The 27913-nt window shown below is 41.7% G+C and overlaps 1 protein-coding gene and 1 non-coding gene across 9 annotated transcripts in view; one reads left to right on the top strand and one right to left on the bottom strand.

Moving 5' to 3' along the window:
- Positions 1-11237: 11237 nt before the first annotated feature.
- The window catches only part of STRADA (STE20 related adaptor alpha), a 49234-nt gene continuing 32558 nt past the window's right edge, over positions 11238-27913 (top strand). For 3 of the 8 annotated variants that reach the window (XM_004456797.5, XM_004456795.5, XM_004456796.5), the window contains exon 1: positions 11256-11355. The gene's annotated coding sequence lies outside the window, so the exon portion shown is untranslated. Of the gene's footprint in view, positions 11380-27913 lie in introns of all 8 variants that reach the window. The other 5 variants (XM_012524524.4, XM_071210741.1, XM_004456793.5 and 2 more) reach the window with 4 other exon arrangements.
- On the bottom strand, positions 12402-12504 carry LOC111763765 (U6 spliceosomal RNA). Its single transcript, XR_002796564.1, has one exon. It is a non-coding gene; the product is annotated as a U6 spliceosomal RNA (small nuclear RNA).

The raw sequence follows: 27913 nt of genomic DNA, 5'->3' as shown, positions 1-27913 counted from the left end.
CCGAGGAATGGCACCACCCACACTTCCCGTGCCGCTGATGACAACAGAAGCGGACAAAGAAACAAGACGCAGCAAAAGACACCGAAAACAGACAACGGGGGGAGGGGAGGGGAATTAAATAAATAAAAACAAATCTTAAAAAAAAATAAAAAATAAAAAAATAAAAAACACATTAGAGGCGTACAATAGCAGGCTCAAAATAATAGAAGAAAGAATAAATGATACTGGAGACTGAACAGCTGAATTGGAGGGAGAAAATAATGGGAAAAAGTGAGCAGAGGCTCAGGGAGTTGAATGACAACACAAAATGTAACAATATACTTGTCATGGGTGTTGCAGAAGGAGAAGAGAAGGGAAAGGGGGCAGAAAGAATATTTGATGAATTAATAGCTGAAAATTTCCCAACTCTTATGAAAGAAGTGAACTTAGATGTCCAAGAAGCACACCAAACCCCAATAGGAATAAATCTGAATAGACCTACTCCAAAATACATACTACTCAGAATGTCAAATGTCAATTTGTCTCAATATATTTACTGATTTCACTTGCAATTTCTTACCTGACCCACTGATTATTTAGGATTGTGTTCGTTGACCTCCACACATTTGTGAAATTACTTCTTTCCTGTCTATAATTGATTTCCAGTTTCATTACATTATAATCTGAGAAGGTGCTTTGTAAAATTTCAATCTTTTTATATTTACTGAGAGCTGCATTGTACCCTAACATGGTCTATCCTGGAGGATGATCCATGGGCATTTTAGAAGAATGTATAACCCACTAAGTTTGGGTCCAATATTCTGTATATATCTATTAGGTTTAGCTCGTTTATCATACTATTCAAGTTCTCTGTTTCCTTGTTGATCTTCTGTCTAGTTGTTCTGTCTAATGATGTGAGTGATGTATTGAAGTCTCCAGCTATTATTGTGGAGATGTCTATTTCTCCCTTCAGTTTTGCCAGAGTTTGCCTCATGTATTCTGGGGCACCTTGGTCAGGTGCATAGATATTTATGACTGTTATGTCTGTCCTGGTGGATTGTCCCTTTTGTTAATATATAATGGCCTTCAGTATATTTTATAACTTTTTTTGCATTTAAATTCTTTTTTTTTAAAGATTTATTTATTTAATATTTCTCTCCCCTTCCCCCTCCCCGCCCCAGTTGTCTGTTCTCTGTGTCTATTTGCTGTGTGTTCTTCTTTGTCCGCTTCTGTTGTTGTTAGCGGCATGGGAGTCTGTGTCTCTTTTTGTTGTGTCATCTTGTTGTGTCAGCTCTCCGTGTGTGCGGCGCCCTTCCTGGGCAGGCTGCACTTTCTTTTGTGCTGGGCAGCTCTCCTTACGGGGTGCACTCCTTGAGCGTGGGGCTCCCCTAAGTGGGGGACACCCCTGCGTGGCATGGCACTCCTTGCACGCATCAGCACTGCATGTGGGCCAGCTGCACACGGGTCAAGGAGGCCCAGGGTTTGAACCACGGACCTCCCCTGTGGTAGATGGACGCCCTAACCACTGGGCCACCCCTGCTCTTTTTTGGTTATTATTTGCATGGAGTATCTTTTTCCAACCTTTCATTTTCAACTGGTTTGTATCCCTGGGTCTAAGGTGAGTCTCTTGTAAGCAGCATATAGATGGCTCATGTTTTTTTTATCCATTCTATCAATCTATATATTTTTTAAGATTTATTTATTTTTCCCCCTTCCCTTCCTCCTGCTCTGCTGTTTTTGCTGTCTGTATTGTCTTCTTTTCTCATTTTCTGTCCTCTCAGATTCACTGAGATTTGATCCTGGTGTGGAGAGAGGTTCCCTGTCAATTGTGCCACCTCAGTTCCTGATTTCTGCTGCATTTCACCTTGACTTTCCCCTCATCTCTCTTTTGATGCATCATCATCTTGCTGCATGACTCACTTACACAGGCACTGGCTCACCATGTGGGCACTCGCATGGGCCCTGGCTTGCCACATGGGCACACTTTCTCTTCTTTTTCACCAGAAGGCCCCAGGGCTTGAACCCGGGTCCTCCCATATGGTAGGCAGAAGCTCTATCACTTGAGCCACATCTTCTTCCCAAGCCTATATCTCTTGCTTGGGGAATTTAATCCATTCACATTCAATGATATTGCTGTAAATGAATTATTTACTTCCACCATTTTTTCCTTTGGTTTTCATACTTCATATCTTATTTTTGTCCGTCTTTTTGCTCTGCTATGCTTTCCTCTCTATTTTCCTCCAAGCCTATCTCTTATGTTTTTTCTTTCATGTTCTATGGCTTCCCTTACTACTTCCTGAAAGGTGGATTCTTTTTTATAAACTGTGTTTCTGTTTGTGAATATTTTATACTCACCTTCACATTTGAAGGACTATTTTGCTGGATAAAGAATTTTTGGCTAGCAGTTTTTCAGTTTCCTAATTGTATCATACCACTGTCTTTTCACCTCCATAGTTTCTCATGAGAAATCTGCAGTAAGTCTTACTGAGCATCTCTTGTATGTGATGGTTTGCTTCTCACTTACTGCTCTCTGATTTTTTTCCTTCTTTTTGACATTTGACATTCTAAGTAGTATGTGTCTTAGAGGAGGTCTATTTGGATTTATTGTGATTTGGGTATGCTGTGCTTCTTTGACATGTAACTTCATTTCTTTCATGAGAGCTGGGAAATTTTCAGCTATTATTTCTTCAAATACTCTTTTTTTTTAATTTTTAAAAAAGATGTATTATTTATTTATTTCTCCCTCCCCCTCATTGTTTGTGCTCACTGTCTGCTGTCTGTTTGTCTTTTTTTATTTTAGGAGGCACTGGGAACTAAATCCAGGACTTCCCATATTGGGGGGGAGGCACCCAATCACTTGATCCCCATCCACACCCTCAAATACGTTTTGCTCCTTTCCCCTTCTCTTCTCCTTCTGCAACTCCCATGACACATCTGTTGTTACATTTCTTATTGCCATTTAAGTTCCTGATCCCCTGCTCAATTTTTTCCATTCTTTTCTCTCTAACTTCAGCTGTTCTGTCTTCAGTATCACTTATTCTTTCTTCTATCATTTTGAGTCTGCTGTTGTGTGCCTCTAATGTGTTTTATTTTTAAAGATTTACTTATCCCCCTCCCCAACCCTCTCATTGTCTGCTCTTTGTGTCCAATCACTGTGTGATCTTCTGTGTCTCCTTGTCTTCTCTTTAGGCAGCACTAGGAACCGATCCTGGGACCTTCTATAGTGGGAGAGAGGAGCTCAATCTCTTACACCACCTCAGCTCTCTGGTTCACTACATCTCTTATTGTCTCTCCTCTGTGTCTCTTTTTTTTTTTTCCCTAAAGATTTATTTATTTATTTAACCCCACCCCTCCACCCCCATTGTCTGTTCTCTGTGTCTATTTGCTGTGTCTTGTTTCTTTGTCCACTTCTGTTGTCGTCAGCGGCACGGGAAGTGTGGGCGGCACCATTCCTGGGCAGGCTGCACTTTCTTTCGCACTGGGCGGCTCTCCTTACGGGTGCACTCCTTGCGCGTGGGGCTCCCCTACGCGGGGACACCCCTGCGTGGCAGGGCACTCCTTGCGTGCATCAGCACTGTGCATGGGCCAGCTCCACATGGGTCAAGGAGGCCCGGGGTTTGAACTGCGGACCTCCCATGTGGTAGACGGACGCCCTAACCACTGGGCCAAGTCCGTTTCCCTGTGTCTCTTTTTTGTTGTGTCATCTTGCTGTGCCAGCTCTCTGCTCAGGCCAGCTTGCCACATGGGTCAGCACTCCTGCCCAGGACAGCACTCCACACTGGCCAGCTTGCCACATGGGCCAGCTCTCCAGGGGGGCCCTGGAATCAAACCCTGGACCTACCATATGGTAAACGGGAACCCAATCACTTAAGCCACATCCACTTCCCCCCACAATGTGTTTTTTATCTCACCTAGTGTGTCTTTCATTCCCATGAGCCCTGTTATTTTTCTCTTTGGGTTTTCAAATTCTTGTTTGTGCTCACTCAGTGTTTCCTTGATGTTGTTTATCTCTTTAGCCATATTGTCTTTCAACTCATTTGATTCTGGAAATCTGTGTGCATCTTGTTAATTAGTTGTCTCACATTCTGCATCTCTTCTGGAGCTTTGATATATTCCTCCTCTTGGGCCATGTCTTCCATTTTCTTAGTGTGGCTTGTGTGATGGTTAGGCTACTGTATCAACTCATCCAGGTATTTGGGCCCATTTGTTTGGTCAAGCAAAAACTGGGTTAATTGTAATACAAGGATATTTATGGACTTTAGTCACCAGTGAGTTTACTGTATAGACAGCTGATTACATGTACATCAATCAGGGAGATTGCCATCAGCAATGAGTGACGTTTTATCCAATCATTTGAATGCCTTAAAGGGGAAGTGATTTCAGCATTAAGAGAGAATTTTCCAACTTGTCTTTGGACAGCCAACATCTCCTAGAAACTCATCAAGGATCTTCATTGGAATTTCATCAAAGTCACTGGTTTGCAGCCTGCCTTGTGGAACCTGGACTTGTGCATTCCCACAGCCACGTGAGAGAATCTTATAAAATCTTACACTATTGACAGATATCTCTTATTGATTCTGTTTCTCTAGAGAACCCTGACTAATACAGCTTGTAATTTTTTGCTGCTGTCTTGGCATCTGATTAGGATGGTGAGTTTACTCAGATGCTCAATTTCTCTCTCTTTGGAATTTAGTGGCGGAAGACTGCATTACTTCTGTTCTTTGATTCTTTGTTCAACCTTGGTCTTTGGGATTATCCTTGTTACTTGCTCAAAACTGGTCTCTGGACCCAGTAATGGGTTGCAGACCTGCTTCCTAGGGCCTTAGGGAGGGAGGCTATAAAGGCCAGAAAAATCCTCTCTTACTTATTTACTTTTAATTTCCTCATATGCACTTCCTTGGTCTACCAGCAGATAGTGGTCTTTGGCAGCCCTCTCAGTTCAATGCCTAGTGGGAGTGTGTTTGCTGCAACTGGGACTGGATCAATGTGATAGAGGATCCTGCCTGGAGGTAAGAACCTTGTCATTCAAAGTTTCCCATAGACAGTTCTCCAGCCTTTTTTGGCAGTCTCCTGCCTTTTCCTGGTAGGAAATAATTCTACTCCCCTCTGTGTCCTCAACAATATGTCCTAGTTAGTAAAGAGGGAGATTGAGAGGGTCAGGCATCTTTATTATTATTTTTTAAAATATGTAATTTATTTGTTTATTTAAATTCCCTCCCCAGAGATGTCTCCCTCATCTGTCTGCTCATCTTTTTAAAAAGCACTGGGAACTGAACCAGGGACCTCCCATGTGGGAGGTGGGTGTACAATTTCTTGAGTTACAACCGCTCCAAAGTCAGATCTCTTTAGTCCCAGATCTCTTTAGTCTTGTACTGGCTCCCAAGACAAACAATGGTGCAGCCCCGCCTGGCCTAGAGGTGCTCCTGGGACACACAGACTAAATTTGTGGGTCAAAAGCTGAGTCAGCCTTAGACTGTGTCCCTCTCTTTTCCCTTTCCTGCAGATGTGGATCCCTGGGCCCCCCTCTGACTGTAGGCACTGCTGGTCTGGAGGCCTGAGTATTGAAATGTATCTTTAGTGTGGAGGAGGGCACTGGATGCCTTTTTTTTTTTTAAGATTTTAATTATTTATTTATTTCTCTCCCCCTCCCCCAACCCCAGTTGTCTGCTTTCTGTGTCCATTCTCTGTGTGTTCTTCTGTGTCTGCTTGTATTCTTATCAGTGGCACTGGGAATCTGTGTCTCTTTTTGTTGCGTCATTTGCTGCGTCAGCTCTCCGTGTGTGCGGTGCCACTCCTGGGCAGGCTGCACTCTTTTCGCGCAGGGCAGCTCTCCTTACAGGGTGCACTCCTTGCGCATGGGGCTCCCCTATAAGGGGGACACCCCTGTATGGCACGGCACTCCTTGCACACATTAGCACTGCGTGTGGGCCAGCTTCACCATGCGGGTCAGGAGGCCCTGGGTTTGAACCTTGGACCTTCCATGTGGTAGGTGGATGCTCTATCCATTGAGCCAAATCCTCTTTCCTACTGGTTGCTTTTAACATAGTTTTTGGAAAGCAGATGTGGCTCAAGCAATTGGGTTCCCATCTACCATATGGGAGGTCCAATGTTCGATTCCCAGGGCCCCCTGGTGAAGGCAAGCTGGCCTGTGCAGCAAGCTGGCCCAAGTGGAGTGCTGACCTGTGTAGAGAGCTGGCTCCGCAAGATGATGTAACAAAAAGAGACACAGAGGAAAGACAAAAAGAGATGCAGCAGACCAGGGAGCTGAGGTGGCGCAAGAGATTGAGCACCTCCCTCCCACTCCAGAAGGTCCCAGTGCTTGTGTAAAGAGAAGACAAGCAGACACAGAAGAACATATAGCAAATGAACACAGAGAGCAGATGGGGGCAGGGGTGGGTGGGGATAAATAAATAAATAAATAAATCTTTTAAAAAATAAAACACACAGTTTGCCATCATGATTCTTTTCCTTTGTCCCTATCCTTTCTGGGCAGTGTCCAGCTTTCCCTTGGTGTCCTAAACTCAGGAAGATTTTTTTCCAGGCCATTTCTACCTGTCTTCTAGCTAGTTTTCTGGGAGAGAAGAGAGTCCTGTGTCTTTCTGGTCTGTCATCTTCCTTGAAGTCTCAAACTGCTTTGAGCTCACCATTCTTATGTTTTTATCTTTGTACGAATTGCCATCTTCTAGCTCCATGAATTGAGAAATAATACCAATTTCAGAACTGCCTAATTTTTTTCCTCAAAGGGAATAACCCTCTGTTTCTACTAGTATACAACTGTATTAGTCAGCCAAAGGGGTGCTGATGCAAAATACCAGAAATCTGTTGGCTTTTATAAAGGGTATTTATTTGGGGTAGAAGCTTACAGTTACCAGGCTATAAAGTATAAGGTACTTCCCTCACCAAAGTCTGTTTCCTTGTGTTGGAGCAAGATGGCTGCCAACGTTCAGCCTTTCTCTTCCTCTTAAGGCTCTGTGGTCCCAGCTTCTTCCAATATCAGCTTTAGCCTGGGATAAGTTGAATTTCTCTCCAGGCTCAGCTGCTCTGTTCTCTCCACAAGGTCATCTGTGGACTATCAGGTTCTTTGTCTTCCTGGAACCTCTGCTGTGTCTATGGATCTGCCTCTACTCCTCTGTGTTCTTCTCCTGTGTGTTTACTTCCTTGGGCTCCAGCTCAAAAAAACTCCAACCTCCCTTCTCTGCAATGCAGATTCTCTGTGGGTCCCTACCCACCAAAGGAGCGGGGACTCAATGTCCTACTGATGTGGCCCAATCAAAGCCTAAATCATTATTTAATCAAATGAAAGTGAAACCTCTGAATCCAATATAATCTAATATGCCCAGAGAAGCAGACCAGTTTACAAACATAATCCAATATCTGGTTTTGGAATTCATGAACGATATGAAACTTCTAGAACTTTTAAATGGATATTAGGTTTTATGGGATACTTTGTTGATACCTACACCTTTTAAAAACTACTGTCCTCTTTAGTTTCAGTTAACTGATTTTATCCAAATGGTGTAATTTTTTATTTATTTAAAAGACATGTAGGCCTTTGTTGGAGAAAAAGGGGCACTCACTGGCACACAGAGACTGATTGCAGGCAGAAAGTTTATTGGGAAGCTCTCCCAATGGAGGGTGTCTGAACAATAGACTTCATCTCCTCCACCAGTATGGCAGGGGTCTGAAGAGAATTCAGCCCACTTCTGGAAAGGGGGGATTTGAATTTATATAGTACATTCCTAGGTGGGGAAATGATAGAGTGGGAGGGAGTTGACAGTCCGAGTGAGGTGCAGGGGCTAATAGGAAGCCTTAGAGGTGAAAATTTTCCCTTGTATGGCTAGAGGGTAGTGGGTTAGGCAGTTATGTTTTCTTGGAATGCTGGAGGAGCAGGTGTTGTTTTGATCTACAGGGAGTAAAGGTCTCTGTCTCCCTTTACTCCTGCTTCCATGTGTTTTCTTTGTTCAACTTTTGGGGAAGTGCCATGCTTTCAGACATGTTGGCTATAAGGAAGGGCACTTGTCTTTCTTCAATGCATGTAAAGGAGAACTGAGTCACAGCTTGTTAATTATTGCAAACCTAGAGAGAGGGGAACCTCTAACAGCCTTTTAAAGTATTCAGTTCCACAAATTATTTGGAAATCAAATGTTATTTCTGTTTAGGTTGTTTGTAGCATCAACTTTGCTTGAAGAAGAACTCTCATAACTGCTTTCCTATAATAAATGGCACATTTTAAACTCAAATACTTAAATAGCTTTCTTTTGCATGCATTTTTTGGCTGGTAACTATCACTTAGCAAGGTTATTGCAGAGTTTGAATTGAAGCTAATTGCTTCAGGAAAGAGTTCTGTGCCAACATTTGTTGGCACAGACCAAGATTCCACCCTATTTCTTGTTAACAAATCTGTTTCCTCATCTACAAATGGACATTATTTTCTCTTCCCTTTCCAAAATGGCTGCTCAGAGGATCATATTAGATGATTATGTGTGAAAGTGCTTTAAGAAATACAAGATGCTCTAAAAATCTAATAATTATTAAACTACATCATAAGCATATTTCTGTATCTCATTTCAATATTATGGGCAATTAGGTAAAACTTTCACACAGTTAATTTTATGGTATCTTTTAAAGAGGTCAGTGTAGTTAGTTTAAACTGGATACTCAGAAACAAAAAATAGCGAGGATCTTCGGTCCATCTCTTTTTCTCCATCTCTTTTCCTCTAGGCTTCAAGCCAGAAATCTTGCAGATTCTCAACCTTTATTTATTTTTTTAAAGATTTATTTTATTTATTTCTCCCCATCCCCCATTTTCCCCGTTGTCTGCTCTCTGTGTCCATTTGCTGTGTGTTCTTCTGTGTCTGCCTGTATTCTCATTAGGAAGCTCCGGGAACAGATCCTGGGACCTTCCGGAATGGGAGAGAGGTGATTACTCTCTTGCTCCACCTAAGCTCCCTTTTCTCCTACATCTTCTTTTCTCTCCTCTGTGCCTCTTGTTGCGTCATCTTGTTGCGCCAGCTCTCAGTGTTGGTGGGCAGTCCTACACAGGGCGGCTTTCCTGCACTGGGTGGTGGCATTCCCACACAGGGGAGCATTCCTGGGCGGGACAGCATTTCAGCATGGGCCGGCACTCTGCAAAGGCCAGCTGGCTGTGTGGGCCAGCTTGCCCTCACCAGGAGGTATGGAACCCTGTATTGGTTAAGCCACATCTGTTTCCCCCCAACCCTTATTATAAATGAAAACCATTAGGGAGCTTGTGCATCCCAGGATTCATTACAAGTCAAATGCAAAGCAGGAAAAGGCAACTTACTCTGCAAACTCTGAAATTCCTTTGCACTAACTAGTCTAAGTTCTCTGAATTGGTATATTAGTCAGCCAAAGGGGTGCTGATGCAAAATACCAGAAATTGGTTGGTTTTTATAAAGGATATTTTTTTTTGGTAGGAACTTACAGATACCAGGCCATGAAGCATAAGTTACTTCCCTCACCAAAGTCTATTCTCACATGTTGGAGCAAGACGGCTGCCAACGTCTGGTCTGCAAGGGTTCAGGCTTCCTGTGTTCCTCCGGGCTCAGCTTCTCTGTTTTTTCCACAAGGTCAGCTGTAGACTATCAGGCGAATGGCTCTCTCTCTCTCCCTGGGGCTCCAGCGTCAGCATCAAACTCCAACATCAAAAACTCTTTAACTCTGTCCTTTCATATGCCTTTTATCTGTGAGTCCCCACCGTTTGGTGGGTGGGAACTCAATGCCCTACTGGCAAAAGAGGTTTACATAAGTACATAATCAAGTAAACTATGAATCTGATATAATCTAATATGCCCAGAGGAAAAGATCAGTTTACAAACATAATCCAGTATTTCTTTTTGGAATTTATCAATAATATTGAACTGCTACAGTTGATATGTAGAAGGGCCTATTGTGAGGATAACTAAAACTAATAGAAATTTGCTCCTTCAGTCACAAGAGAATCTGGGCCCAAGTGTTCTCTAACTAGTTTTTGTTAGACAGTCCTGAGGATGGTAAGATCTTAGCCCCCTTAACAGACTCACTTAAAAATGATGGCATCCAGTTAGGAAACGGCAGGGCCAGATATTAGAACATAGATGGGAAACACCCCCATTACAATGGCTGCCAAATGAAGTTTGGCATCTTTCAGGCACTGTCTTCTCTAGTACCCTCAATTCAGAAAATGCAAGTGAAGGTCTTTTCTATAAAACACCATTAAGAAGTTTTGCTTCAATTTCTACTACCACCTTGCATTGTGAATTTATAGTTTGTGACTGAGAGAAGCATCTTATTTTGAAAACGAGAGAGTAGTGACAGTAGTGCTTTGAAATATTAAAGCACCAGGTAAGATCAAAGTGATCTATGTAAAATTGAAAGACACTTTGGTGCAATTCAGTTGGATGGCAAATACCACTCAGTTTTAGTGTCATCTACTCATTAGTCCCTGTTTGAATGTAGCTGCATTTCTTCCTCCATATAAATCTGTGTCAAAGGTGAGAGCTGGGAAAAGTGTTCATTACTTGGTGGTATATAATCAAATTTTGGATCAACCTTACTCCTGCCCAGTGGAAGGAGTAAATTGCTGATAACACAGTCTCACGGAAGTGAGCTCTACTCCATCACTTCTCAAGCACTGCATGCCTTCATTTGGGCTATTCTCCCCATCAGAGCAAACAGATCACTTAGTTGTGGATGAGGGAAGGTCCAGGGACAAAAAAGATCCAGAAGGGAGAAAAACAATATTTCCCATTAGTTGAGCTATGTTCCTCGTTTTACATATGAGGAACCTGGGGATTGGAGAAAGAATGACTTTTTTGCAACCTGTCCATCTGGTGCCCTAGAGACCAAAGTGCAGGACATTTGAGAGCTTTTCGAATAATAGTAGGGGACAGGTTTATCCACTGAAGTCCTACCACACGAAATTAAGTAGGAAAAAAAAATCTCAAAGCAGCCAGTGCTCATTTGCCTTTCTCTAATTCTCTTTATTCTTCATAATTGAAATCACCCTACTATATGCCCCTCTTGCCACGCGAGCGGAGGCTCTGGGAAGTCCTTTTTGGACCCGCAGTCCGCTCCGATGACAAGTTAGGTCTTTGGCTTCCACAGACATTTCTTGGGGAGACAGGCCCCCACCGTTGATACGGAATGCCCTCGGGTAGGTTCGGCGGATGGGAAAGCAGCTCGGGTTGCCGCCGTAGCTTCCCCATCCGCCCGAGCGGGGCGGGGCGCAGCACTCCACCGGCCCTCCCCGGGCCTCTACTGCGCATGGCACGTTGCGTCCCTCCCGCCCAGCAACCGGCTTGGCGGCGGCGCGGCCAGCAGCTGAGGAGGCGGAGCTGAGACGGAGTCGGTACTGCGGGCTAACTCCAGGACCAGGTACCTGGCTGGCTGGGCCGCCTGGTGCGTTTCCGGGCTCAGTCCCTCCTCGCCTTGACGCTGAGTCCGTCTTCTCAGGGGCGAGCCTTCCTCAAAGCGGCCATCCCGGGCCCACGCTCGCCCTCCACGGGCACGCTTAACTCGCATTCTTCTCGATTCCGGTAACGAGGGGACGGAGCCCGAGAGCACAGTAGGCCTGGGCATGGACGGTAGACGTCGGAATGGGGCTGCCGAGCTCCTTTTTTCCCTTCCTCTGGGACTTCCCGCTCGGGAACCTGGGGTCCAGTGTCAATTTGTCTCGAAAAGGCGGCAGGTCCTAGTGCTCTCTCGCTTCTATTCGCCCCCCCCCCCCCCCATCAGATCTCCCGGCTGGACGGGCAGCGGGTCAAGCCCCCATGAGGGCACAAGATCCAGGGACTCCCTGAATCTGCCAAAACAAAGAACTTCTACTTGTGTTTTTGTTTTCCAGGATTGTTTAAGTGGCCACAGGTTTGGGCAGAGATGGAGGTGGCGGTGGGGAAGGGAAACGGTTAATAAAATATACAGGTTTTAAGAAATGGGGAACTAACCATTCTGCCCTGCCTTCACTTAAGATACTCTAGCATACTTTAACTTGACTTCGCCCTTTCTTTGTTGAAAGAGGAAAAACCGTTCGAATTGGTCCTTTTTCAACTGTAAAATCTGTTGAAGTGGAACAGTGTTCGGATATGTATTTGCCGGCATTAAAACATTTCTTCATTGACTCATATTTTCTAGAAACAAGACGGTTTCTTGTTCCAGAGAGTTGATGAAGAAAACGATTCTCTGATGACCTGCCTCAGGCCAGGAGCCTATTAATTTAGCTATTAGTTCCGTGCTGAATTGGGAAAGTGGAATTTTTATAGTTAGAAAAGGAGTGACAGAAATAGGGAAAAAGGAAAAAAAAAAGTTAAAAAATATCAGGATAAATAAATTCTCCTTTCTGTTCCATGTGGCATCCTTTCCACAGCGCTGGTAAATCAGGTGGTGCCTTAGTCATCATTTCATCTTTTTTTTTTTTTTTTTTTTTTAATATGGAATGCTTCATGAATTTGCATGTCATCCTTGCTCAGGGGCCATGCTAATCTTATCTATCATTCCAATTTTATATATGTGCTGCCCAAGTGAGCATATCATTTTATCTGCGCACATTCAGTCTTGAAATTTCTCCTTGGGATTCTCTATTAACACTGTTGGGGGTGCTAAAGCACAGTCTTTGGAACAGCTGTAATGAGTTTTCTCCCATTTGGCTGTGTACCCATGGACATTTAATCTCCCTGAGCCTTAATTGCCTGATCATAAAATGGGGATGGTAATACTTTTTTTTTTTTTTAATTTTTTTACTGGTTTTTGTTTTTCTTTTTTGATAATACTTATTGTGAATTGATCTCCATGAAGCATTTAGCACAGTGCCTGGCACATAGTTAAGTTCACCATAAACATTTGTTGCCTACATTATTTTTACTATTATTATTATTAAGTTGATAATATGTGAGTGCCCATATTATGTGTTGGTCATGTTAGCCCCTGGGAATGCAACTGTGAAGAAGATGCATTCCCTGCCCTTAAAGACTCTATTCTAGTGGATGGGACAGGTAAACAGGCACTTAAGAGTGTGGTGGGTGGTAAAAGTTGAATACTGACGCAAAACAGCCCTAAGGGGCCAAGGACGACCTGACACCTGAGTTGAGTACTGAGGGACAGATCAGAGTTAGCCAGATTGAGAGAGGGGAGGGGATCCAGGCAGAGGAAATGGGAACTTTAAACTTTTTAGGGTTCCATTTCCTACCAGACTTTCAAATTCCATCCTCTAAATCTATCCCTAGGCTTTCTTGCCAGATTTCTCCTTTTCTCTCACCATTTAACTTCCAAGTCCACTTAGCCATGTCTAACCTCTAAGCATCAATTCTGCTTTTCTAATGGAATGCTGTGCATTTCCACTTGAGATATAGAACTGCCTCAGTATGATTTGAAAACGCAGACTCATCTTCCGCCAAAACCACTTCCACCTCTGAGTTTACCAATTTCTGTCATTGATACACTACTGTTCTTCTATCATCCAGGCACAATAAAGTCAGTCGTCAGAATTGTGCGAAGATAGAGTGGGCTCCCTGATGAACCAGTGAGTCTCTGGCATTGGAAGTTTTCAAGCAGAGTCTAGATACCATATATACTTGGGAGTCTATAAAATCCAAAGGATGGATGAGTGGGCTAGATGACTTCTGGGGTCTCTTCAAACTCTAAATTTTTCATAATTTCTTTTATTTTTCCCCCATCCATCTCTTTTTTTTTTTTTTTTTCCGTTTTCTTTATACCATACAGGGAAAACTCTCCCATCTATTTCTGTCTATTTCTTAACATTTCCTCTGCCAAAGAAGACTTTTTTTTTTTGGTCTTTATTTTTTTAATATTACATTAAAAAAATATGAGCAAAGAAGACTCTTATAACTATAAATGTGGTCCACTATAACTGTCTTCTAACTGGTATTCCTTTCTCTGGGTTCTTCCCCTCCCCTGGCTGCCCACCCTTTGCAGATTAGTGTCCTTAAAACAAGGTTCTTTAAACATACAGGATGGTCCATAGATCAGCAGTGTACCATCACCTGGGAGCTTGTTAGAACTGCCAGGCCCCATCCTGAATCCTCTGAATCAAAATCTGCATTTTAACAATATCTGCTGGTGCTTTGAATGCACAATAAAGTTTGAGAGACACTACCTTAGGCTACTGTTTTGTGTTTGTGAAGTTTTTTTTCAAAACCTAATGTGGCCTCTACTCCTTACTGAACAAAATCCATACTCCAGCTTGCACTTAAGGCCTATTCATTGTTCTGACATACCCAGAGTTCTGCTTCTTTAACTGCCCTCATACTAATTGGAGAGTATATGCAAAATGTTTTTTTTTTTAAATATTTATTTATTTATTTAATTTCCCCCCCTCCCCTGGTTGTCTGTTCTTGGTGTCTATTTGCTGCGTCTTGTTTCTTTGTCCGCTTCTGTTGTCGTCAGCGGCAGGGGAAGTGTGGGCGGCGCCATTCCTTGGCAGGCTGCTCCCTCCTTCGCGCTGGGCGGCTCTCCTTATGGGTGCACTCCTTGCGCGTAGGGGAGCCCCATGCGGGGGACACCCCTGTGTGGCACGGCACTCCTTGCGCGCATCAGCACTGCGCATGGGCCAGCTCCACACGGGTCAAGGAGGCCCGGGGCTTGAACCGCGGACCTCCCATGTGGTAGACGGTCGCCCTAACCACTGGGCCAAAGTCCGTTTCCCTTAGATGACTTTTTTAAGTTAAAATTCTATCAAAGAAATACCTGCATGCAGGTTTTTTAAAAAGATTTATTTATTTATTTCTCTCCTCTCCCCCGCCAACCCCGGTTGTCTGTTCTATGTGTCTATTTGCTGCATCTTGTTTCTTTGTCCGCTTCTGTTGTCAGCAGCATAGGAATCTGTGTTTCTTTTTATTGCGTCATCTTGTTGTGTCAGCTCTCCTTGTGGGTGGTGCCATTCTTAGGTAGGCTGCACTTTCTTTCGTGCTGGGCAGCTCTCCTTACGGGGCGCACTCCTTGCACGTGGGGCTCCCCTAGGAGGGGGACACCCCTGTGTGGCAGGGCACTCCTTATGCGCATCAGCACTGCGCCTGGGCCAGCTCCACATGGGTCAAAGAGGCCCGGGGTTTGAACCGCGGACCTCCCATGTGGTAGACGGATGCCCTAACCACTGGGCCAAGTCCGTTCCCCTGCATGCAGTTTTAAAACTAATGATACACAACAACTAATAATGTAAAGTAGAATCCCCTCTACACCACCTCTTCCCATTCCATGTCTGCTGTCCATGAACTGTTTCTGGTTATAGTTCTTATGATAGATGTCTGTAATCTAAACATGTTTAGATCTGAGAATTTCACATTAATATCTGCTTTTTCCCTCCCTCTCAATTTTTGATAGTTGCACCACTATTTTGAGTTCTTCTGTCGATTAGCTTTATAATTTTAAATAATGTACATAAATCTCTGTTTCTTATTCTATCAACCTTCAGCATTACCTTTACCCTCAGAGGAAGACGTGGATATTAGCTTCCCTAGTCAGTCCTCTGTCTCCTTCTCCCTTCCATTTCCCATCTTCTGTCAGCTGAACCTTCACTCATATTTTGAAATTCAGATGACATTTACATTCTGTTCTGTAATCATAATAAAGTCTATTGTGCTTTGTCTGTAGTTCCATTTTAAAACTTGAAAGCTGATAGTGAGCACTTCTATTATAATTTTGTAAGTATTGTTTATAAAGGAGCCAGTGGTATGCTTCTCTCTAGTTCCATTGCTTAACCTCTGTACCATTCAAGGGCAAGTGGATTCTTCTTTCATTCATCATTAAACTGCTCAAAAGTATGCCACATTTAAGTTTGCTTCAAATTCATACTTGACTGTTTTATACAGTTTTTAATTTTTGTTGAAATTTCTGATTATCTTTCTGTTTTTTCTTTGTGAAAATAAAGCTACTTTCCATATTTCCCTTATATTTTTGTGTTTTAAGTTTGACCCCTGTCTTAACCTGCTTCATAACTGTCATCCTGAGATTTCTTTTCAGTGGACTCACCATTTTTTGTATCTCATATCTTCCTTTTTCTTAGATTTTAGCCTCATTTTGCTGAAGTTCATTCTCAAGTAATTTCATTAAAATATAAAATATATGTGGGAAGTAAACCTTTTTTTTTAGTTCTTTCATGTCTGAATTAAATAATTTTTTCTTACACTTAAGCAATAGTTCATTTGAGGATAGAACTGTAGATTCAAAACAATTTTCTATCAGAAGTTTGAGGATCTTGTTCCATTTGTTTAGCACCCTGTGATGTTTTTAAGAAGTCCGAATTCAGTATGAATCTTGTTCCATTGTAGACAACTTGTTTTTCTTCTCTATTTCTTAATATTTTTCCTCTTTTAAAAAAAATTTATAGAAGTATATCACTCATACATAAACATACATAAACAATAAGTGTATAGTAATAGTTGTGAACTTAAAAAACATAACATCATACAGGACTCTTATAACTCACCCTACCACCAATACCTTGCATTGTTTTTTTAAAAAAGATATTTTTATTTATTTACTTCTCTCCCCTTTCCCCGCCCCCTACCCCGGTTGTCTGTTCTCTGTGTCTATTTGCTGCGTCTTCTTTGTCCGTTTCTGTTGTTGCCAGCGGCACAGGAATCTGTTTCTTTTTGTTGCGTCATCTTGTTGTGTCAGCTCTCCGTGTGTGCGGTGCCATTCCTGGGCAGGCTGCACTTTCTTTCGTGCTGGGCGGCTCTCCTTATGGGGCGCACTCCTTGCGTGCATCAGCATTGCATGGGCCAGCTCCACATGGATCAAGGAGGCCCGGGATTTGAACCACGGACTTCCCATGTGGTAGACGGACACCCTAACCACTGGACCAAGTCCACCGCCTTGCATTGTTGTTAATGCATTTTTAACTAATCATTAAAGAGCATTGTCAAAATATTACTACTAACCAAAGTATTTTCCCCCAACCCACTCTATTATTATTATTATCTTTATATCATTTATGTATGAACATACATAAACAATAAGTGTATAGTAAAAGTTGTGAACTTACAAAGCAAACATGCATAGTATCATAAAGGGGTCCCCTACATCAACCCTCCACCAACACCTTACATTGTCCTGAGACATTTCTTACAAATTGTGAAAGAATATTGTCAAAATCTTACTACTAATTATAGTCCCTATCTTACATTTGGTATATTTTCCCTCCAACCCACCCTAGTACTGTTTTTTAAATATATTTTTATGACAACAGTTGTAAACTTATAAAACAATCATGCACATATGCAGAATTCCCAAACAACACCCCTCTATTAGCACACCATGCTTCTCCACATTCCTGTCACCTTGCAATGCAATAGGGATGTACATTTGCTGTAGTTCACAAAGATCACTCTTGCATCTGTACCATCAACCACAATTATCCACCTCTTGGTTTACTGTGCTATTCAGTTTCTAGATTATTCTCTAGCATTCTGTCAATTGGCGTTTACATACCTAGACCACCATTTTCAGCAACATCTGCATTTATAAACTGACTGTTACCTGCTATTTGTTACCATCCACTCTATACATTTCCACACTTTTAAATTAAAGCTAATTAAAACTTCTGCATACATTAAACATCAGTAGTCTATCTCAGTCCTCTTCTTATCTCCTTTAAGAATCCACCACCTACCACAAGGTCTTGAAGGTATTTGCCTACATTTTCTTCTTGAAGCTTTATGTTTCCTGCTTTTATTTTTAGCTTTTTGATTTATTTTGAGTTAATTTTTGGATAAGACATGAGATAGGGGTCCTCTTTCCTTCTTTTGGCTATGGATATCCAGTTCTTTCAGCACCATTTATTGAATGGACTGTTATATCAAGCTTTGTGGGTTTGACCGGCTAGTAAAAAATCATTTGACCATTCATGTGTGGGTCTGTTTCTGAACCATCAGTTTGGTTCCATTGGTCTGTGTCTTTATGCCAGTATCATGCTGTTTTTACCACTATAGCTAGGTAATATGATTTCGAGTCTGGAGATGAGGGTTTGCGTTTCCTTTTTAAGATGTTTCTGGCTATTCAGGACCCCTTACCCTTCCAAATAAATTTGATGATTGTATTTCAATTTTAAAAAATGCTGGTGGAATTTTTATCGGGATTGCATTGAATCTGCTTATCAATTTGAGTAGAATTGACATCTTAATGATATTTAGTCTTCCAGTCCATGAACATGGAATGTTCTTCCAGTTATTCAGGGCTTTTTGTTTCTTTTAACATTTAATTGCATTTTTCTGAATACATCATTGGCTAAGTTTATTCCTGACTGAGTTTTATCTGTCATATTTTATTTTCACCACTCTTTTGATACTTTTAGTTACTTTTATTGATATAATCTTTACTTCTAGACTCTCTTCCAGGCCCCTCTCTCCTGTCTTTTCTTTTCAGGCTCTAGCACACCTTTTAGGATTTCCTGAAAATCTGATCTCTTGCTTAGAAATTTTCTCAGTGTCTGTTTATCTGTGAATATTCTGATCTCAGTCTCATTTTTGAAAGACAGTCTTGCCAGATATAAGATTCTTGGCTGGAAGTTTTTCTCTTGTATCTTAAATATATCATACCACTGTCTTCTTGCCTCCATGGTTTCTGGTGAGAAATCAGCATTTAATCATATTGGTGTGTATATATATATATAGGTATATTGATATATAGGGTATAGATATCCTATATCTTGAAAATAAAAAGACAAACAACTCTGTGTCTTCCTAATATCCTTAATCTCTTTAGCCGTCTCATTGAATTTATGAAGGAGATTTGTTTGAACATCTATGATTAGTTGTCTCAGCTCCTTTATGTCATCCGTAGGCTTACCTTGTTCCTTGAACTGGGCCATAGCTTCCTGGTTTTTGGTGTGCATTGTAATTTTTTGTTGGTGTCTTGGCATCTGGCTTACTAGAGTATTTATTCTGGGTGCAGTTTTTCTCTTCAGTTTAGGACTTCCTGCCCTTTCTCCCTTGCTGGTTATGCAGTAGAAGCTAAGGATGTAGTTGGTGCTATAAGCAAGCTGTGGAGGCCCAAGCTGCCCTCATTGCCCCAAGGACCAGTGAAGCTTCTCCCAACTTTCTCCTTTGCCAGGGGTAGGGACAGAGTCACAGCTGTGTGGAATAATCCAGGTAGTACAGGCCTAGACTGTAGTTGCCCAGAGAGACTGATGAGGCTTCATGCCTCTTTTTACCTTGCCTGGGGTGGAGATGGAGCTGCAGGTGTGGGCAGCAATCTATGCAGTACGGGTCCAAGATGACCGTAGTTGCCGTAGTAGGCTTACGATTATTCAGTCTGTGCCAGCTAAAGATACCTGCAGTTACCTGGATAGGCTGGTGCAGAGCCCACCAGCCTCCTCCCTGCCAGAGGTGGGGCTGAAGCCTACCCTAGGGCTGCAGGCTTATCTAGGTGAAAGAAACCAGTTCCTACAATCACTGTGATTTTCGGTCAGCCCAGCTTCCCCTCATACTGGGGGTGGAGTCAAAATGGTGACCATTGGCCTCTTTCCGACTTGGACAGGTTCACACCCTAGCTATTCCTAGGATTATACCTTAGCTAGCTGAGTCTATTAATCAGTAGCTGAAATTGGTGGCCAACCTATAAATTCAGATATTATATCCCTTTACTTGATCCTCTGTGCTTATGTTTTCTTGATTAATTAATTAATTCTTATTCTTCTCCTCCCCATCCCTGCTGTTTTTCCTGTGTCCATTTGTGGTGTTATCTTCTGTATCTCTTCATCTTTTTGTCTTCTCTTCTTGTCTTTCTCCTCTAGGATTCACCGGGATTTGATCCTGGGGACCTCTGATGTGGAAAAAGGTTCCCTGTCAATTGCCCCACCTTAGTTCCTGGTTTCTGCTGCACTTCACCTTGACTCTCCCTTTTGTCTCTCTTTTGTTGCATCATCATCTTGCTGCGTGACTCACTTGCATGGGCACTGGCTCACCACGTGGACACTTGGCTCACTGTGCGGGCATTCAGCTTGCCACGTGGGCACTTGCATGGACACGGCTCAGCATGTGGGCACTCGGCTTGCCGCGTGGGTACCCACATGGGCACTTGGCTCACTGCATAGGCACTCGGCTCACCGCATGGGCACTTGGCTCACCATATGGAGCACTTGGCTTACCACGCAGGCACTAGCTTGCTGCGCTGGCACACTTTCTCTTCTTTTTCACCAGGTGGCCCCAGGGATCGAACCCAGGTTGTCCCATATAGTAGGTGGAATCCTTATCACTTGAACCACATCTGCTTTCCCTTAATATTTTTCATCTGTCATTTTGCCTTATAATCTGGAAGATTTCTTTAATTGTCTTCATTGAATTTTTTATTTCCATGATTTATAATTTCTTCAAATTCTTTTCTTGCATTCTTTTTTTTTTATTTTAAAGATTTATTTATTTCTCTCCCCTTCCCCCCATTTCTGCTCTCTGTGCCCATTGTCTGCTCTTTGTGTCCATTCGCTGTGTGTTCTTCTGCGTCCACTTGTATTATCGGGTGGCACTGGAAATCTGTGTCTCTTTTTTGTTGCATCATCTTGCCGCATCAGTGCTCCATGTGTCCGGTGCCGCTCCTGGGCAGGGTGCACTTTTTTCACACAGAGTGGCTATCCTTGTGGGGCCCACACCTTGCACTTGGGATACCCCTAAATGGAGGCGCCCCTGCGTGGCATTGCACTCCTTGTGCGCAGCAGCACTGTGCATGGGCCAGCTTACCACGTGGGTCAGGAGGCCCTGGGGATCGAACCCTGGACCCTCCATATGGTAAACAGACACTCTATCAGTTGAACCAGGTGCACTTCTCCTTTCTTGCTTTCTGATTGTTCCTATATCATCGTCTTTTTGGTCTTTGGAAACAGTATCTTCTCATTTCTCTTTTCTCTGGGGTTGGTTTTTCTGTAAATTTAGAGTGCACCTGTGTGTGTGTTTCAAATGCCATAGTCTTTTTTCACATATCTGATGATCCTTGTTATTTACTTGTATATAGGAATAAGGGAATAGACAAGGTGACTGGGAACTCTGTGTATATGACCAGGGCTAATCAACTGGTAAGTGTGGGTTTTGGATACATGGGCATAGTAGCCAGTTGTAGGGGGGGCATGTTTTCAGCCATACCTTTCCTTCTATGATCCTTGTGCTCCAGCCTTGCTTCAGAACCACTTAGGATTATTCTCCTGGGCAGATCCACCCCTCTTTGGCCACAGTCTCCTTCAGACACATTCTAGCCTCCAACTTTCTATTTCATAGGACCTCACTCTTCTATCCACTTTTCATCTCAGAAATTTACTGAGATTCCATCTATTAATGACCTCTCTCATTCTATTCTTTGATATATTTTTGATTCCCTTGCTTTAATAGTAATGGGACCTTGAGGGAGAGGTGAAATACATACTTATGCTCAGGCTAAAATCTTGAATCAAAAGCATAAATATCTTCTATTTTTTTAAATTAATTTATTTATTTAATTCCCCTCCCCCGGTTGTCTGTTTTTTTTTTTTTTTCTTTGTCTTTTTGCTGCATCTTGTTTCTTTGTCCGCTTCTGTTGTCATCAGCGGCACGGGAAGTGTGGGCGGCGCCATTCCTCGGCAGGCTGCTCCCTCCTTCGCGCTGGGCGGCTCTTCTTATGGGTGCACTCCTTGCGCGTGGGGCTCCCCTACGCGGGGGACACCCCTGTGTGATGCACTCCTTGCGCGCATCAGCACTGCGCATGGGCCAGCTCCACACGGGTCAAGGAGGCCCGGGGCTTGAACCGCGGACCTCCCATGTGGTAGACGGACGCCCTAACCACTGGGCCAAGTCCGTTTCCCATCTTCTATTTTTAAATCTCTGAAAAAGTCTATCCCAAGGCCTAACTTAGAAATATAATCCATTTTATCCTTCTCCCAGGTATGAGACAGATGCCATTAATCTCATTTTATAGGTGTTAAAGTTGAGATCCAGCAAACCAAAGTTACCTGATCAAATTAAGACAGATGGCAAGGACAAGAGCTAAGAGTCTTATTATGCCTATTTGACCTTAGAGCCTGTGATTTTTTCTGCTACACTTTATTGTCACCCTTAAGTATAAATTTCTGTGACTTTAGATTACTATTTATTTATTTCTCTTCCCCTCCCCTAGTTATTTTTTCTTGCTGTCTACTCTCTGTGTCTGTTTGCTGTGTGCTTGTTTTCTTTTTAGGAGGCACCAGGAACTGAATCCAGGACCTCCCATGAGGGAGGGAGGCACCCAATTGCTTGAGCCACTTCTGCTCCCTGCTTGTTGTGTGCTTGTTGTGTCTCTTGTTGTGTTCCCTTGTTTGTCTCTTTGTTGCGTCATCTTGCTGCACCATCTCTCTGCATCAGCTTGTTGTATCAGCTCGCTGCACCAGCCTGTCGTGTCAGTCCATTTTGTCAGCTCACTGTCTTGCTTGTCTTCTTTAGGAGGCATTGGGAACCAAGCCCAGGACCTCCCATGTGGTAGGTGGGTGTCCAACTGCTTGAGCTACATCCTCTTCCCTCAGGTTATCCTTTTTTTTTTTTTTTTTTTTTTTTAAGATTATTTATTTCTCCCCACCCCTTTGTTGTTTTTCACTTGCTGTGTCTTTTCATTTTCCTGGTTTCCTTAGCAGGCACCAGGAGCTGAACCAGGGACCTCTAATGTGGGAGGGAGGTGCCTAATTGCTCCCTGCTTTGTTGTGTCTCATTCTGTTTTTCTTCCTCCTGTCTCTTATTGTGTCAGCTTGCTGCACCTGCCTATCACATCAGGTTGATATCTTCTTTAGGAAGTACTGGGAACCTCTGCTCCATGCTTCGTTGTGTCTCTCATGTTTTTTCTTCTTGTGTCTCTTATTGTGTCAACTTGCCACACTTGCCCATTGCACCAGCTCGCTGTTTTCTTTAGGAGGCACTGGGATCCGCCAGTGACCTCCCATGTGGTAGATGGAAGTCTAGTCACCTGAGCCATATCCACTTCTCCGATTACTCTTTTTTTTTTTTTAAAGATTTATTTATTTATTTCTCTCCCTCCCCCACCCCAGTTGTCTGTTCTTTGTCTATTCGCTGTGTGTTCTTCTGTGACCGCTTCTATCCTAATCAGCGGCACCAGGAATCTGTGTTTCTTTTTGCTGCATCATCTTGTTGTGTCAGCTCTCCATGTGTGTGGCACCATTCCTGGGCAGACTGAACTTTCCTTCGCTCTGGGCGGCTCTCCTTATGGGGCGCACTCCTTGCGCGTGGGGCTCCCCTACGCAGGGGACACCCCCGTGCGGCACGGCATTCCTTGCGTGCATCAGCACTGTGCATGGGCCAGCTCCACACGGATCAAGGATGCCCGAGGTTTGAACTGTGGACCTCCCATGTGGTAGGCGGATGCCCTATCCATTGGGCCAAGTCTGCTTTCCGAGTATATGCAATTTGATAAAAATTTATAAATTTATAAATGAAAGGCATCCTCTCTCTGGATTGAGAACCATTGCCTATTTCTCTGAAGCATTTCTTGTAAGGATTCCTAGAACTCCATGCTCCAGGTTAACCTTGTGCCCTGCCTCTCCCCCTACCCCGCAGTTGCTATATCAGTACTATAACCTCTGACGACCCCACCCCATCTCAAAAAAAGAAAAATGTGGCAGGTTTTTTCCAGATTCTTCAGAAGCATTCCTGGTAACATATTCCTTTTCTTTATTGTAGCCATTTTATTTTAAAAATCAACTTTATTGAGATATAATTTACCTACAATAAAATGTACCTGTGTTACAGGTACAGTGTTTTGAATTTTGACAAATGTATACATTCATGTACCATCACCCAATCAAGATATAGAGCATTTCTATCACCCCCAAAAGTTCCACTGTGCCCCTTTGAAGTCAGTTCCTGTCTCATTTCTGGTCCCAGGCAACCAGTGATCTGCTTTCTGTCATGGTAGGTTCGTTTTTTCTGTTCTAGAATTTCTTATAAATGGAATCATTTATTTATACTCTATTGGATCTGAATTCTTTAGTTCAGTGAAATATTTTTGAGATTTGTCCACATTGTTGGTATGATGTTTTTTTTAAAAAAAAATTCAACAGCTTTATTGAGCTGTAATTTATATATAGTAAAATTTGGCCATTTTAAGTATGCATTTTGATGCATTTTGGTCAGTATAACAGTCATCTAACCATCACCACATTCACGATATAGAAATTTCCATCACCCCAAAAATTCCTTTATTTTCTCTGAAGTGAATCAGCTTCCCCACCACCCTCAGTCCCAGGCAACCACTGATAAGTTTTCTGTGATATTTTCACCTTTTCTAGAATTTCATGAGATGGAGAAAAAAATATGTATTTTTTTGTGTCTGACTTCTTTGACTTCACATAATAGTCTTGAGATTTATCCATGTTACATATATCAATAATTGTTTCTTTTTATTGATGAGTAGTATTATATTGTGTGTATATCACATTTTGTTTATCTGTTTACAAACAATGGATAAATATTGGGTAATTTCCAGCTTGGGGGTATTAGGAATAATGCTGTTATGAACATTCATGTACCAGTTTGTGAACACATAATGCCTAAGAGTAGAATTGCAAGGTCCCAAGAAGCAACTGAACTGTTTTTCAAAATGGCTGTGCTAGTTTGCATTTTCACTAGCAATGAATGAGAGTTCTAGTTGGTCAACATATGTGTCTACATTTGATATTGAAAATTTTTTTATTTTTAGCCATACGGTGGCTATATGATAGCTCGTTGTGGTTTCAGTGTGAATTTCCTTGGTGATAAGTGATGTTGAACATCATTTAATATGCCTTTTGGTTATTCATATATCTTCTTTTCTGATGTATCTGCACAAATCTGTTGCCCCTTGCCCCCTGCCTTTATCATGGTAGCAAACATACAATATAAAATTACCCATTTTAACTGCTTTCAAGCATATAGTTCAATTCAGGGGCATTAATCACATTCACAATGTTGTATTACCATCACCACCATCTATTACCAAAACTTTTTCTTTACCCAGACAGAAACTCTGCACTCATTAAACATTGACTCCCATTCTGCCTTATCCCCTGTAATCTACTTTATTTTTGTGAATTTGCATTGCCCATTTTAAATTGTGTTGTTTGTCTTACTGAGCTGTAGGAGATCTTTATATAAAGTTCTTTGTCATATACATACACACACAAATTTCTCTCAATCTTTTCATTTTCTTACCTTTTTAAAAAAAATTTAAATTTAATTTTGTTTTATCCCAGCAAAGCTGGTAGAACCCACCTTGCTCTTTACCCCACAAATCTGAGTGTGGGGGATTTGTACCCTGCCTGTGACCCTGGTGAGACTGGCTGCCTCAATCCTTTGACCCTTGCCTCTTAGCAGTATCTTTTAAAAGCAGAAGTTTTTAATCTTGATGAAGTCTAATTTATCATTTTTTTCTTTTAGATTTCATGCTTTTGATGTTCTGTTTTTAAAATCTGTGTCTACCCTAAGATTATGAAAATTTTCTCTTCTGTTTTCTTTAGTTTTATCGTTTTAGTTTTTTGTTCAGTTCTATGATCTATTTTTAGTTAATTTTTGTGTATGGTATGAGATTATGATTGAGGTTCATATTTTTCCAAATAGATATTAAGTTGTATTCCTACTATTAACTTCAATTGAATAACTTTGGCCCCTTTGTTGAAAATTAATTGATAATATATGTGCGGGTCTCTTTCTGGCTTCTTTGTTTTGTTCCGTTCATCCATATGTCTATCCTTACACCAAAGTATACTGCTTTGATTACTGTATCATTAAATTAAGTCTGGTGTTCCAGTAGTGTAAATCTTCTAACTTTGTTCTTTTTCAAAATTATTTTGGCGGGAAGTGGTTGTGACTCAACTGATAGAGTTTCCGCCTGCCATATGGAGGGTCCAGGGTTCTATACCCAGGGCCTCCTGACACGTGTGGTGAGCTGGCCCACACACAGTGCTGCTGTGCGCAAGGAGTGCCATGCCACACAGGGATGTCCCCTGCGTAGGGGAGCCCCATGTGCAAGGAGTGCACCCCACAAGGAGAGCCGCCCCGCTTGGAAAAAAGTGCAGCCCGCCCAGGAATGGCACCACACACACGGAGAGCTGACACAGCAAGATGATGTAACAACAAAAAAAGCAACAATTTCCTGGTCCCGCATGACAAGAATGCAAGCAGACACAGAACACACAGCGAATGGACACAAAGAGCAGACAATGGGGGGGAAGGGGAGAGAAATAAATAAATCTTCAAAAAATATATTTTGGCTATTTTATTTTAGGTCCCTTGTACTTCTATGTAAATTTTAGAATCAGCTTGTCAATTTTTTTAACCTATTTTATTGATACATATTAATATAGCGTATAATTCATCCAAAGTGTACAGTCAGTGGTATTTGATATAATCATATAATTGTGTGTTCATTACTTCAGTCATTATTAGAGCATTTTCATTATTTCAATAATACGAAAAACAAAATTCCTCACCTCTCAATTTCTCTGTTTTCCCCACTGTACATAGCTGCTATTTCTGTCTGTAATATCCAAAGTGTATAATCAGTGGTTTTTAGTATAATCACAATGTTGTACATTCATCATCTCAAAAATTTTAGAACAGTTTTCCAGAAAGACTCCACACCCTTTAGCATTCCTTCCTCAGACCTATATAACCACTAAATTCATTTTATATTTATGGTCAGTTTCTTTTTTTTTAAAAGATTTATTTATTTCTCCCCACACCCTCGTGAGAATAGACGTTCTTGCTTTGCTTCTGTTCTTAGAGGAACTCATCCATTCTTTTCTCCCAAGGATGATGTTAACTACAAATTTTTCGTACATATCTTAGTTACTGAGTTCAAGTTTTTTTTCCTAGATGGCTGAGAGTTTGTTCATTTTTAAATCATTTATTGTTGAATTTTGTCAGATGCTTTTTTTCTATTGAAATGATTTTATGATTTTTTTACTTAATTTACTCAGACAGTAAGGTAAATTACATTGATTTTTTAAAAAAATATTTTTGCATTGATTTTTGAATGTTAAACTAACGTGTTAACATTACTGAGATAAACCCCACTTTGTTGTAATATATTATGTTTTAGCCATTCTGGATATAAATTCTTAATTATAAATAAATATAAAATGAGATCAAAACGATATGAAAGGACATATTCAAGAAATAGCAAAAGCTCTTAGAAATGTATAATAAAAATTTAAAATTAGTGCAAGGGTTAGAAAATAAAGTTGAAGAAACCTCCTGGAAAGAGATGTAAAATTGGAGTAAGATGAGTATAAAGTTAGGGGATTCTTCTAGACATCTACATTTATTAGGTATTTTGTACAGTAAGAACAAAGAAAATAGAAGAGACAAAATTATCCAAGTAATAATGCAAGAAAACTTCCCAGTATTGAAGGATCCAAATCTCCAGACTAAAAAGACAGACTGAGTGTAGCTGAACTAGAAGCATCCTTCTCCTCCAGATGGAGGAGGAGGATGGAGGCTCTGGGAAGGCAATATTCAGGGAAATGTTGGAATTGATGAGTTTCAATATATGGAAAAATATATTGATAAGGCTAATAGCAGAAATGTTGAGGGATTTGGAAAAAAATTGATGATAACTACATGGGAAACCAACCAAATTTTTAAAAATGAGGCAGTTATTAAGAGGAAAATGAAGTATACAAAAAAAGGAGACCTGGTTGTGTTCTTGTCTCAGCTATGAGCCATATTTGCTTAATCATCGTGATATAAATGTAGACTATTGATTTAACCAAAAATTATTAAAGAAGTGTTTGGGAGAATGAGAGGAGGGAAAGTGGGGTGGAAGAAGATGTTGTAGGAGAGCTTAATCTTCTTGTACTATCTTAGGAAGTTAGTCAATAAATATCTGAAGTAGATAACTGATAATCATATAAACGTTTAAGAATGAGGATGGGGGGAAGCGGACTTGGCCCAATGGATAGGGCGTCTGCCTACCACATGGGAGGTCTGTGGTTCAAACCCAG

This window comes from Dasypus novemcinctus, chromosome 21, assembly GCF_030445035.2.
Source record: "Dasypus novemcinctus isolate mDasNov1 chromosome 21, mDasNov1.1.hap2, whole genome shotgun sequence".
NCBI classification, from domain to species: Eukaryota; Metazoa; Chordata; class Mammalia; order Cingulata; family Dasypodidae; genus Dasypus; species Dasypus novemcinctus.
The sequence above is the reverse complement of the archived record's forward strand: the minus strand, read 5'-3'. Positions and strand labels throughout refer to the sequence as shown.